The sequence below is a fragment of the Diabrotica undecimpunctata genome, chromosome 1 (genome assembly GCF_040954645.1).
Source record: "Diabrotica undecimpunctata isolate CICGRU chromosome 1, icDiaUnde3, whole genome shotgun sequence".
NCBI lineage: Eukaryota > Metazoa > Arthropoda > Insecta > Coleoptera > Chrysomelidae > Diabrotica > Diabrotica undecimpunctata.
The window spans coordinates 201,860,745-201,876,067 of record NC_092803.1 but is presented as its reverse complement, the minus strand read 5'-3'; the positions used below and the strand labels follow the sequence as shown (position 1 = coordinate 201,876,067).

Genomic DNA, 15,323 nt, shown 5'->3' with positions numbered 1-15,323 from the left:
TATTTTCTCTACAGTTTTGGGTGTCCTAGTGTCCAGTTTTCTTTCATGTGGGATGAGGTTTCGTACAATTTTGTCAATTCTGCTGATATACTGATTCCTCTTGTTTTCCTATCTATTTTATCATGTAATTACTTGTTGGTACTATGTGCATTTTTTTCTCTTATTGTTGAGCAATAACTCTGTTATTGCTCTTATTGCATTTGCCTCATTTTTTTCAGTAATGTCATAACACCAATAAGTACTTCTTCTTCTTCAGTGCCTTATCCGGTCCGGATGTTGGCGATCATCAAGGCTATCATGGTTTTGTTGACTGCTCTGCGAAACAGCTCCGCTGAGGTTATCCCAAACCATTGTCGGAGATTTTTCAACAAAAAGATACGACGGCGTCCAGTTCCTCTTCTGCCAAATACTTTACCCTGCATAACGAGTTGAAGAATTCGATATTTTTCTTCGTTCCGCATTACGTGGCCGAGGTACTCAAGCTTACGTTGTTTAATTAAATTAAGCACTTCTTCTTTTGTCATGCGCTGTAGGACCTCAACCTTGGTGACATGGTCCACATAAGATATACCAATAAGTACAGGAATAATAATATTATTATCTCAATCTGTCTCTAATAATTTATCTCTCGATAAATCTGCACAATCTGCTACATCCACAATTATGAAAAAATAGTCTTTGGTAACAGTTTCTAACGTACCTAGTTCAGTCTTTCGAGTGTTGTTTGAATAGTAATTAATAATGGGTTTACCTATTTTTTCTACTATTGAATTAAAATTTATAACAACCATTTAACGTCTCGAGTTCTCTCTGAATATCTTAGCTTGAATTTCTTTTTAGCGTCGGTTCTTGGTCAATTTACCCGTTTCTTGGAATTGTTACTAACTGAATTCCCGCCATTAGTCTACTAAGCCTTTTACAAGGTATTCTGTTATTATCCATTCCTATAAGGTGAACTACCAAGCGAAATCTTTGTGTTTTATTGCGCTTATTTTCCATATACTATTCTCGCAGATAAGACGCAAGATCCTTTTCAATATCTTTCTTTTAAAGATATTAATATGGTTTCACATACAGTTCTTGAGTCATATGATGAGAGACCTCAAAGACCTGAGGTAATGGTTCGACTGCTCATCCACAGAAATCTTTCGTGTTACAGTTTCCAAAGCTACAATTGCCATTTGTATCTCCAACCGTCGAAAGGAGACGGCGCAATAAGAAGAAAAATATGGTTTCTTGTTTTTTCTGTCATGATCCATGTTTCCGCACCATGTGCGGAGAGGAGTATGTTCTGTTAGCAAGCATTATCCTTTTCCGCATTAACTATCATTACTGCTGCCCCCAGTCATTTGTACGCCCAGTTATGTTAGCTGTTTTATAGTACTACCATATTTCTCAGAGACTCATTAATGTTCAGATCAGCGAGGTGCTATTTTTTGATGTGTGAAATTATAATAAACAACGGGTCATTTTATAAAGCTGAATATTAAGGAGTCTCTTAGAACTATGGTAGTACTATACAACTTTAATATTTACGTCGCCTATTGTTAAATTTTCCAAGCTTTGTTGTTTCATTGCTTGTAATTTTTCGCGTTTTCTTCAAGCTCTACATAACGTTCTGTGTGCCTACATCACAATTTGTTTAGTGTTCTTAAACAATATATTTTTTTGATTTACAGCCATTTTTTTATAATATATTCCATACATACATTAAGCAGAATGGAAGTCAGCTTTTCTTTATGTTTGAACCCCTAAGTTATCTGGAAGTAAACTAATTTTACCAATTTTCTTGGTATATCAAATTCTCGCATAATTAAATATATTTTATCTCGGTTTTTGTTATCATAGGCTCATCAAAATATACAAAGATTTGGTAAATATCTATATATTGCCCCCAGGTTTTAGCCCATATTTGTTTTACGTTAAATAGTTGGTGAATAGTAGACCAACCTGGTCTGAACATCTTATAGAGTAAGGATATGCCTCTGTAGTTTTTGTAACTGCGTTTGTCACCCTTCTGGTAAATTGGATGTACTCATCATCACCATTCTAGCTTTACAACCTTGCGTAGGTCCTAGCCTCCTCAAGAATTTCTCTCCAGTCGTCTCTTACCATCACCTTTCTCCGCCAAGCACGTAGTCCGATATTTCTCATGTCTTCATCGATGTTATCAAGGAACCTTCTTTTGGGTCTTTCTCTTCTCTGGTCTTCGTGTCTCTAAACCATATGTTATTACTGGGCGTATTATTGTTTGTAGAATTTTATTTTTGTATTTCTCGATATAATTGTGGATTTAAGGAGACTGAGCCCAAAAAAGGAGCGCTTCCAGGTATATAAATGCGTTATTGCTTCGATGACATCCCTTGTGAAGCCCGATATTTGTTTGCTTGATTGGATATATTGGGCACATATTAAATACTTTTTCCAGTCACCTGGAATTTCTTCGGTTTTCCACATGTCTATTATTAGTTTATGAAATTTATCTATCAGTGTTTGTTTTTTAATTTTGAACATTTTAGCTGGTATGTTACCATTATCGAAATTATAATTTATCGGTAAAAAAGTAAAGTAGATATATATAGAGTAGATCAGAGTTTTGCTCTAACCAAACCAAAATAAAAAGATTTATTAATGGGTTAATTTTATTTATAAAAATATACAATTTTATTTTTCATGTTACAATATTAAAACTACATGAAAATGGCTTTTTAATAAAGGGAACCGTTCCTTTTTAGTTTTAGGTTTAATACTCTTTATATACTAAGATGATAATGAGTAACTTTTTAAACGAAGTATTTGTGTTACTATTACTTTGTTCGATTTATTTACGTAGTTTTTTGTATCCTATGTATCTAGGTCTAAGGTAAAAGCTAATGAGTCAATAAAAACGTAAAAAGTAATTAATACAAGAAAAATATGGATCGGCGGTTCTTGGAAGCACGAAGAAGTCATAGGTAAACGTAAAGGTAAACGTACATCATTTAGTAGGGAATATGTCCTCCTTTTACTGCTTTTATCCGTTTTGGCATAGATTTTACGAGCTTCTGACAGTTCCCAGATATTATTTCAACTCAAAACCAAACCTGAACAACTGCTTCTATCATTTTTATTTGTGTAGTACATTTAATTTTGCGCAGTCTAGCTTTGCAAATAGCCCATAAATTTGCAATGGGCTAATTATCGGTCCAATCTAAAACATTAATCTTCTTATTTTGACAAATTCCATCATTTATTTTGATTTGTGACAGGGAGCAGAGTCCTGTTGAAAAGTCGCTCCTCCTTGGGGCTTATATTTTTGGAGTTATGTTTCCAAACGCTATTCCAAAATAGATTTGAATTTTTGGGCTGTTGATTATGCCTTCGATTGGTAAAAAAGATCCAATGCCCATGTATGAAAAACATCCCAAAACATTTTTTTGACTAAATGTTTTACAGTTTGATCAATCTGAGATGGTGTAAGGTTTTGATTGTCAAGACTTCCTAACGAATTTCGACCGCTGTTTCTTAACTATAAAGTGAGTTTTATCTGTAAATAGGACTTTTTCAGTCGTGGACAGTCCAGTTAAAGTATTTTTTGACCCACAATAGCTTTTGTCAATCGTGTAGTTATAAGCTGGTTTTTATGTGGACAGATTGTCCTACCATACTTCAGAAGTCTTTTCTGAACAGTTGAGTTAGGAATCACTACACCTGATGCTGTTAGATGTTGTTGGAGCTCTTGGTTTGTTTTTCTTGGGTCTAATTTGCTCTTTAGAAGTAAAATTCTTTCATCTGCTAGTGTTGTTTTTTTCTTCCTTCTGCATTTTCGTAACCTTTTAGATCCATTGATCCCGTTTCCCGTTTACGCTTCAAAATCTTGCTTTCTACCGCCTGACTCAATTCACGTTCTTGCGATTTTTCTTTGTGACATAAGTATGCTCACTTAACGTGATAATCTTTTCACGTTTCTTAGGCGTAATATCCATGATGAAATTAAACGAAATCAACTCACTAATTACCGAAAACAACAAAAAATAGTACAAAACCACACAAACTTAGTGGGAAATATCCTAAAACACCCTCAAATAAAAGGCAGAAAAGCACTGTAAATGATGAAACATGTCACAATGATTCGAATTGCCATTCGAATAAGTATATTCTACAAGTTTATGTTGTATATCAGTAACTTCGCAAAAATTTGACACTGCAAAATTCCACACTTCTTCGTTATCTCTCTCTAGCACTACAACCCAACGTTGGTCTTTGATGACTTTACAATATTCCTCTACTTGCTGCTCGTTTTTTATTTAGGATATATAAATGCTGTTTTATCACTCCACTACATCCTTGGTCTTCCCAGCGACCACTTTCTGACTTGTTTCATTAAGTATATTTGGCTGGTTATATAATTCTCGTTTAGTTCTTACTTTTATTGCTATACATTTTGTTTTGTCTTCGTTAATTTGTAGGCCTACTTCTCTTCGTATATATTAAAGTTCATTGACAATTTCTTATAGTTTTATTTTCTATTCTCCCAATATATCCAGTATATTGAGCTTAAATAACCCAATTTATGCCAAAGCTAGTATTGCGAGTTTACATTAAGTCTCACGACATTTAAATTATGTAAATATATCTGTATCTGTTGTCTGCAGAAGCTTTTGTAAGATCATTGAACTTCTTTGGAATTCTCAGTTCCTAGATGACAGCTTCATACTTATGATGCTATCATATAGTAGTTTAAAAGTTCTAAATAGCTAGTAAAATGCTTTGTTTTATTCCTAGCATTTCTTCATTAAAAATGCGTAGTTTAGCATTAAAAAATTGTTTTTTACTTTTACGTTTATATTGATTCTCATCTATTTTATTTTATTACATAAATTTTTGCTTTACATTTATTTTAAGGGAATTCATAAATTTATGCTAAAGTATACTGAGTTTTTGCTTTATTGCGTATAAATTTTTTTTTAATAAAAACACTACCGGATAAAAAAATATTCAAATAAAAAAATTGCAACAAACTTTTGTAATTAATTTGTTTACACTTGGCAGTATACTTTAATAAGTTCATTAAAATGTTAATGATTCGTAAGCTAATAAAGTTTGTCAAAATATCAACTATGATAGTACCGATATTTGTAACATAGCATTTATTATTGCACACAGTAACTACTTAAATAATACCATACCAAAATTCTACAACAAAGCTGGTCCCAAAATATTGGACCAGCTCAGAGTGTCTAAACGTTAGAAATAAAACTTTACACAATAGTAAACCCCGACCTGAATGAGACGTGCATGTTTACATGTTCCGTAGGAACATATAAACATAAAATTTATTGAGGTGAAGAGAGAATTGGTCCAAGTAGATCAAGATCTTTTTTGTCATCTTTATATGAGTTACATGTATCTGAGCATCATGCCACCGTAAGTCTGCCAGAGCTTTTTGGCTGAATCACAACACTAAAATTAAAAATAGGCTTATCTGGCCCCGTTTTTTATTGTTTTGTTAGTATTTCTTTTTGGTTTGGCATGTGAATTTTTTTGTAAATTTTTTGTTTTGAGTGGCCTATGCTTTTTTGGTTTTTTAAATATTTTTTTGACGGAGTTTTAAACGCGGATCGGCTGAAAATGGAGGTAAGTCAAACGTTTCAGAGTTACTTATATGATATTTCCTCTTAGTCGTTGAGAAAATAGTTGCTGTTTGGGTCTTTTATGTTTTCATTGAAGAAAGACATTATACATGATCTTTCACATTATTTGGTCTATTACTCTGACTTGCTGGGTGTCTCAAAAATAATCTTTTCGCTACGTGCTCCATTGTTAACGGCTTTGATATTATTTTTGTTCGTCTTGCAGGTCTTTCACATATGTCAGGATAGGCAGTATATTGCTGTTAATGAGCCTAGTCTTTGCTCTAAAATACTTATTTTCTTCTCCCAACTAGGCTTCTGATACTGAGTTATACTATTTTTACCTACTGTACTATTCTTGTAACATGGAATCTTAATATGAGTGGATTGTCCACGGTTACCCTGAGGTACTTTGCTTTGTCTGACCATTCAATGTGAGTATCCATTATTTCTTGTTGTTCACTTGGTACGCGATATCCCTTCTTCAACGTCACTGCTTGAGTCTTTTCCGGATTTACTGCAATTTTCCATTTTTCTAGGACGTCCAGTGGTACCTGAAGGTTTCTGGTGCAATGTCTTGGTTTCTATGCTTGGTCTTTTATTAACTTTTTTAAATTAAAAACGTGCGACGTAAAAATCTTACACTCTATTTTAAATAATAGAATTTTACTTTTCATTTCTATTATTGTTGTAGTCTGTTAAATCATCTAACAAGAGGTATCGGTTATATTTTAATTTAAGACTCGTATTCTAGTCTGCCACTTTACATTTTACTCTGAAAACTTTACTTTACTTTACTGAAAACTAAAAATAAGAGTATATTCTTTTTTTTTACCATCATCATTTTTGATACCTTTATTTGTATGATATAATGGCTTCCCTTATTACATTTCTTCATAGGTTTCTATTTTATAGCATACCAATATTAATTTTCTTTGTAGAAATGTCCTGCTTAAGCGTCTCCCATAAATTATTTTTCATACTGCTTTCAGAAAACTACATCTCAGCAATTCTTCATTTTAAGTGATTATTATTTTAACTTTAAACATACTATAATCATCTAATCAATGCTTATGTTAACACCAAATAGTAATATAATAGGCTTATCCTAATGTATTTTATTGCAATTTAATTTTTCTTTCAGTTTAATTTTAATCTTTCTGTCACAGAACACACCACTCATCTTCTTTCATTTTTTACATCTTGATCTACTCTACTGTATGTATCTCTATCTATTTCCATGACTAAAATCGGATACGACACGGTGTTTATTTTTCTTTGTGCAATATGTGTATTACAATTATTGTTATAAAAAAACAAGCAATGTGTTGTTGTACAACTTAGTTTATGTAAACCAGTAAAAATTATTTAAATGTATTAGGCGAGCGGTTTACCCCTCAAAAGACGCTTAGAAACAGAATATACCGACTAAAATTCTTTTTGCATTTCTAATGCACCAAACCTTTTTTATTCGATTCTATATATTTTTCCAAGATGAAATGTATTTTTTTTTAATTTTTTACAAGTGGACCGGCAATTGTTATTAACAAATAACTTATACAAAAAAGCAATTTTACCAAATTGCTTCGGAATCAATTTTTTTAGGTGTATATTATCAAAATAAACACTTTTTCTTTCGTGATAATTTTTCGAAAAATGCTTCATTTTTGAGTTATTTGCATTTTTTTGTTGAAAAAATGCCTTAATTAGTGATTTTTGGGATTTTTTTTTCTAAAAAACTAAGTCTTTTCTAAAAAAGATAATTTTTTTCTATCTTGCTAAAAACGTGGACCCAAATATTTCGAATATGCCTTTCGAGCAGTCTACCGCTAAATGTGTACAGCGGTTACGGCGATACAGGCGTGCGGCGCGTAGAAATATTTGTTTAAATTTAAAAAATTAATTCAATACAAATATTACGTACAATTTATTAAAAAAAAAGATATTTCTAATTATTTTTATATAGACATATTATAATTAAAACAATTAAAATTAATTTTTTACAATGCTATAATAATGTAATTTTTCTTTTAATATACGTGGTGACTATATTATTGAATGTTTTATTACAGTGAAATACATTAAGCAATATATAATTAATTTTCATTGAAAAATATAATAAAATTAAAATATAATATTAATTATACATCGTTTTCATTGTCAATAATTTGGAAATTTTCGTCAACAGCAACAGGATTTCCATCTAATAAGCTGATTTCGTTATCTTCAATAGAGTCGTCTTTAACACTTTTACAATTCTCTGGTGTACATGCACATACTGTGCAGCATTCTAAATTATAGGAAATACAATTACAATTTTTCGGAGAACATTTTCCGGTACATGAGCAGAAATACTTTTGTAACATATCTAAACTAGTTTCGCCTTCAAAATAATTAAAATCGAAACAATTATTTTCCATTATCCAACCATGGGTTAATGGATCAAGAGATGAAATATTATTGTTTTTTGCTTGAATCCATTCATTTATTTGCCACTTTGCTCTTAAGTAATGTTGTAATAATGCTGGTTTCGAAGGTAGTAATTTTTCATTAGATGCATTTTTTTTAATGCAATATTATATCTTAATTCATTTATGGATTCATGATATTTTTTAAACTTATTTTGAGAGTTATAAAGTTTAGATAAAAATAGAGTCAAAACTGTAAGTCCTTCATCTAAAGGTAAAGTAGGCAAATTTCTTAATTTTTCCAATTGACTATCAGTTAATTTCTGCAAAGTTTTATAAGCCTTCTTTTTTCCCATATCATAAAATGAACTTGTGGTATCATAACTTGTGGTTTAAAGATTATAAAGCTATTTCTAAAATTTCAATTCATTTAGTAGTTTTTCAGAAAAAAAAATTCCAAAAATCACTAATTAAGGCATTTTTTCAACAAAAAAATGCAAATAACTCGAAAAGGAAGCATTTTTCAAATAATTATCAAGAGAGAAAAAGTGTTTATTTTGATGAGATACACCTAAAAAATTAATTCCGAAACAATTTGGTAAAATTGCTTTTTTGTATAAGTTATTTGTTAACAACACTTGTAAAAATTTAAAAAAAATACGTTTCATCTTGGAAAAATATATAGAATCGAATAAAAAAGGTTTAGTGCATTAGAAATGCAAAAATAATTTTAGTCGGTTGATGCTCTGCTTATAGGGGTAAACCGCTCGCCTATATGTATTTTACACCAAATAACACCTTTTACGTTTTCCCTTAGTTCACTCAGTTGATATACTAATCTATAAATTAATAATTTAAGATGTTTTTGATGACAGCAAAACAAATAGATGTAGAATTAAAAATTTAAGGAGTGTTTGTAACACTGTATTACTGTAACAGTGAAATGTACGTGTTTGAATAAAAAAAATAAAAAAAATAATTAAAAAAATATATAAAACAGAAAATACTGTATAAAATAACCGATTTTTATTTATAGTTTAAGTATTATTGTTGTGCGTTTTAATGTTAGTATTGCCATTAAAATATTGTATACGACTTTTTATAATTACAACGTATTTTTACGATAATATTTGTTTGTATTAGTAGTTTTAGGCTTTTATTTTTTGCGGAAATACATTCTGTTAGGGGATTTTTGTCTTTTATTAATTTACCTAAATCTAAATCTACAGTAAATAATGAGAATAAATAACAGAACAGTTGTCAAAATTTTGGGTACAAATTTTTTCCTATAATATTCGCGAGGAACCACAAAGTGGGCGACGCCTGGTAGTAGATTTTAAAAGCATCCACTTCGGGAAAACCTTGAAATTGTCATTAATTTGTATAAATATTAGCGACCGGTTTATATTGTAAATAACAATGACTTCAACTTAAAAAAACTATTGCAGTGTTCCTCAATGTTCATCCTATTATAATTCGCAAAAAAAATCCATACCTAAGTTTCTGCTGGACGAGAATATGAGAAAAGTTTGGCAATTAATTTTGCTAATTGGCAAACCTATAACACAAGTACATGACTGTGTGCAGTTTACATTTTACTAAGAACGATTACTTTTCAAGTTAGTGTTGATTAAAATATTATTAATATTATAATATATTAATATTTAATTTACTTTATAGTAACACCTGAAACTAAATTGAGAAGACTGAAGAAAAATGCTGTTCCATCAGCTAAATTGCCTCAAAGGTCTAATGAAGTTATTAGTAGAAAACGTAAGGCGTAATTTACAAAATATAACGTGGCCAGCTCCAAAAACTGCCTCAGCCTCAACTAAAGATCCCTGCCGACCTTGCAACCACAAAAATAATTGAGATAATGTAAATTTTACTTTCCGTGTTTCAGACATACTGTAAAAAGTACGTACGTTTGAAGAACGTACTCCAACTATTACTTTGGCAAAACACACGTGTAAATGATTTATATTAAACGTTTTATAGCTTCAAAATCAAATGACAAAATGATTTGTTTTCCCGAAGTGACCGTGCATCTTTGAAATCTTGAGCACCCCCTGTTGGAATTGGCTATCGCGAATAGTCTTTAGTGACGTGACAAAGTTAATGCTTTGTCACGTCACCCTTGTAGTCAATATCAAGCTGGATTCTCTTGGGCATGGATTGAGCAAGGTTCAAGAAATATGCTTTTTCCATGGTCGCCCACAACCTCTACAACTCCTCTTTCAGCTGATTTATGTTGCTCGGTCGACACTCTTGAGCCTTATTTTTCATCATATTCCAGGAGTTCTCGAGAGGATTAAGGTCGGGCTAGTTACCGGGCCATTCCAATAATTTGATATTGTGATTATTCAAGAACTTTGACACTGTCTTGGCATTGTAGGCAGACATAATCGTGTATACAAAAGTCACATTCGTGAATTTCTCACTAACTTTAATAAATGTTGTTCTAAAACAATCACATAGTTGTTTGCTCTCATTGTAACATGCTTTGACAAGAAATACAACCCTACTATTTTTTTTTATTTCCACTAAACGTAAATGTTTGACGATTTTAACTGTGAACTTTGGATCATACATTGACGCGGTGTGTGAACGACGAACAAATTTGTAGCTTCCTCTTACTAACCTGAACGTAATTTTATCACTAAACATGACACTTTTCCATGGTTTATGTGTCCAATGCTTATACCTTTAACAAAAATCTAATCTTTTTTTGTTCATTGCTTTTGTAAGCAAGGGCTTCTTTGGAGCACTTCTACTTAGTAATACTAGATCTTTCTGAAGCCGGTGATGAATCGTTATTGTTAAAACTTTCTGAAGGAGGTCAGGATATTTATTTTTGAGTTCTGTGGCAGTTATGGAAGTATTCAACATTACTTCACGCCTGATGACGGTGTCAGTTCTAAATGATGTTTTTTTTTTTCAGGAGCTCCAGACTTATTTCAATTAAATAATTGCTTGTCTTGAAACACCAATATCACGTGCTACGGTAATTAAAGAGTCCTCTTTTTCAATTAACGTTAAAGCACAAACTTTTTCCTGTTGTGTGAGTTTCTTTTGACCCATATTTTTCATTTTAATTTAGAATTTAACGATCCCAAACTTTACTGAGTAAAAAAAAAGAAGTTTAACACAGACTACTCGCACAAAACCAACTGTGTACAGTACAAACAAGCAAAATAAACTAAAGAAATTAAGCGGCAGTAAACTACAGACAACCGCCGTCGCAAGTACGTTATCCACTCTCACCTCAAATGTTAAACAAGCGCAGACAGAACACATGTAATTTTTTCTTCGAATTTATGATTTATTTGGAAATGTAAAGATTTTTTTGGCAGCACTGTATAACAAATGAGAAAACAACATAACTATAAATAAATATAAAGGAAGTTCATAAAATACTCATTGAGCCCTATGCTCTTAATTCTAAAAGCGTTAAAAAAAGAAAGATGATAAAGAATCAGAAACAAAGAAGTAATATACTCGGTTAAGCAGACGATGTAATATTGACAGTCCAAGATGAAGATAGTCTGCAAATACTGGTCCACAGATTTATCATAACAGCAAAAGACTTTAATATAACAATCTCATCTCAACTCAAACAAAAGTAATCAGCAAAAAACCAACCAGATATAAAATAAAAATTGATGACATTGGTATTGAACATGTAATGGAACATGTTAAATACCTTGGAATTACAGAATTGGCAGAATGTCTTAATAACACTATATGGCAATACAGACATATTGACACTGAGATGAAGTCAAGAATTTATAAAGTCAGTGTAAGACCAATAAAGAAATATGCCTCAAAAACAAGACCCCACAATGGCACAACACAAAGGCTACTGGAAACGGCCGAGATAAAAATACTGAGGAGAATTACAGAAAATACGCCTAGAGATCGAAAGAAAAGTGAAGACATTAGAAGAAAATATAATATACAGTGTATAAACGAATTGACACTAAATAGAAAAAAGAAAGAATAACCACATAAGTAGAATGGGGGAGACCCATGTTGTCAAAATCGCAGGAGATGAGTCACCAGTATCAGACGACCGCGCAAAAGATGAGGTGACAATCGTCTATAGAGGTATTAATCCGCTAATGTACAAACACGTTTATTGTTTATAAAAAGGAAAAATAAAAAATAGAATATTTTTTATTTAAACATATTACTACTAAAAAATTGATGAATCCCTGGATGAGTCTTTTTGTAACATCTCATACTTCCCATTTCAACCGTCAAAACGATCTATACAGTTGTAACGAAAAAAAAAACCTTATTTTTTACTAGATTGATTGGTCTTATACTGCAATAAATTTGAATTACAATAAAATTTAATTTTCCAAATATTTATTTTCAATTCCCCGACACTGAATCGGCAAATCCTTCGTTTTCTTTTTATGTTAATCCTCGAACTTATTGTATTAACTATACTGAATATTGTATCAACTGAAATATAATGTGAGACAAAGAAATGTAAGTCCAAAATGTTATAACACTGTCGTAAAACTAATAGATTCTGAATTTAAAAACATCTCTGAGGAAAACTAGAAAAAAGCAATAGAGCACGTAAAAAATATCGAAAAAGAATATCTTAAAAACATTCCTGTTCTAAATAAAATTATTATCAATGTGGAGAACAGTGATTCAGAGGAAGAAAGTGAGGAAGTGTAATACCAAGACAACTTTCTCTCTATACGGAGCTTATCCTGAATATTTTCTTACATAATCAGGTGTCGACATCTGTGACACTAAACTACTGCTTCAATTTTTTAAGAAAAACGTGGCCTTATTATGAACACGTCACTTATTGTTGCAATATCTATATCTTTGAAAATCAGTTCTTAAGAGAAAATAATAATGTAAGTGTTGATTAGATATTAATTAATTGTTGTATACAAACCAATTATTGTTTGAACATTTTATAGAAAATGCATTGCAGAAATATGATTAATGTAATTTAAACTTACACAAAATCATCAAGACATAAAATTAAGCTTTGTTTATAACAATACAAATTTATGAAACCAATTTCTTATAAAATATACCATATTATGTTTCATGTAGGTCGGTACTATCCTGTTCTTCACCGGTCATAGTGCTTCTTATCTCATTTTTCTCAAAATAAATATAACCGTGTTATATCTGAATCGCATAATACAGGGAGAATACAATGAAAGATATCTAATTTTTTAAATGACCCTCTAGTGTTTCGGACACATTGTTGAATTTGTAATAAGGTTCTGTGCAATCAAGCTCAAGAGAATAGAATATAGCTGTTTGTTCTTTAAAATTGTTTCTAATAATTTAATTATATATGTTGGGAAGTTTGTGGACTATACTACATAAATATCGTTAAAATATAAAACTCTATTAAACTGGTCTATTAATTGATACAAAAAGTACCAAGTAAATTTTTGTAGAATTTTTTGACCATTCGAGCGGTCACTACTCACAAAGAATATTTCTCCAAAAGTACCTTTTATTGTCTTTGCTATCTTGGTAGCAAAATTATGTTGTATTCGTATGTTGTAATTTATTTTTTCATGTTCGTCATTTTTGCTTTGTATGCGTTCTTTATGTATCTGCTTCTGACTCTTCGCATATTCAGAAATTTACGGCGCATCGCAGGGTAAGTACAGTTCGATTTTACACTGTATAATTATATTTTTTATTTATCTTAACCGGTAGTGAGTTGTTTTAATTAGTTTTAAATCATTTAATCGGTAGGTACAGAACTGATTAACTAATCATGATCACCGTGTATGCTATAAATCTTGCTGGGTATTTAGTAAAGTACAATTTTTTTAATTGGCCTGGTTTTCCATAACTCTATTTCATATATAGTTAAATTGGATATTCATTTTTTGTGAAACTAATTGAATGTGTTCTCTCTCGTTAGACAAGGTGAAAAGCTCGGATTCGTTAGAAAAAATTTTCTCATGAGATTTTTCTGCATATAGAGATACTCCAGAATAATGTTCAAGGGGGCGCCCATGCGAAAAGTGGTCTTAATCTATTAGTACTAAAATACTTTTTTTAAAGCAATTGTAAAAATAACCTTTTTTTTTTGATAACCTGGATTATTTTGAACAAAAGAGATTTTCTGTAACTTTTTTCTAAAGTTTATCATTTTAGAAGTTATAAACAACTTAAAACTGAAAAAAAATGAAAAAGATGATTTTCAAGGTTTAAAAACACAAGTAAAAAATAGTATTTTTGAAATCATCAAGTCTCTAAATTTAAGTTTCAACCTTGTTCTATTAGAGCTCGATATGTATTTGGTCGTATTTTATTTTAAAACAATGTTTTTTAATTTTTAGTACCCGCTCTATTGTAGGCGCTTCATTAATAATCAAAAAAACAATAAAACAATATTTACATACATACAAGCTATACGGTCTCGAATAAGCTGAAGCTGTTTTCTCTTAAAGATCTTTTTTATGTGGGGAATCATCCCGTTCTGGGTTAGATTTTACAGTTTCTGCTGTAACTTCGCTGTTTCCACTACTTTTCTCCCTTCTTCTCTCTCTTTGACTGTTTTTTCTATATTTCTAATTTTATGGTTATATTTCTATTACTATTGGTTTTATGGTCGCTTTGTAGATTTTTATTTTTGTGTTTCGGCTTATTTTCTTATCTCTAAACATTTTTATTTTTATAAAACGCTATATTTCCTGCTTTAATTCTTCTTCTCATACCTGCACTTTTATTTCTTTTGTTGACTAGTATTCTCAAATATTTGAATGCCTCAACCTCTTCGAAATTGTGTCCAACTATTGTTAGTTCTGTTATTTTTATTTTCTTTTTCTTGCTTACGTTCATGTATTTTGTTTTATTTTCAATTATTTTGAGTTCTCTCAGTGTGACTTCGTTTTCTATTTTTTGGAAGGTTTTCTTTGGAAGGCTGCCTTTTTATCTGTTGCTACTATGGTTCTATCGTCCGCATATCCTATTATTTGTACTGTATTCTTGTTTATAGTGTCTGCGTTTGACAGCTTTTTTATTAACTTGTCTAGTAATAGAATACATAGTACCGTTTAGAGCGCATCTCCTTGTCTTATTTAATTTTTTATATTTATTATTACTGTTCTTTCTCTTCCGGTGTCTATTAATGCTTGGAAATCTCGTATTGTCATTATTATCATTCTTATAATTTTATATGACATATTACTCTTTTTTAAGTCTTGGATCATTGTTCGTCTATTTAGTTTGTCAAACGCCTGTTTAAAGTCAAGGAAAAGTATATGTGTTTCTCCGTCATACTCGTATGTTTTCTTTA

The 15,323-nt window shown here is 30.9% G+C and overlaps 1 protein-coding gene across 2 annotated transcripts in view; it reads left to right on the top strand.

Moving 5' to 3' along the window:
- Positions 1-13,484: 13,484 nt before the first annotated feature.
- The window catches only part of LOC140432863 (E3 ubiquitin-protein ligase sina-like), a 34,055-nt gene continuing 32,216 nt past the window's right edge, over positions 13,485-15,323 (top strand). For both annotated transcript variants that reach the window (XM_072521007.1, XM_072521006.1), the window contains exon 1: positions 13,485-13,673. The gene's annotated coding sequence lies outside the window, so the exon portion shown is untranslated. The remainder of the gene's footprint in view (positions 13,674-15,323) is intronic.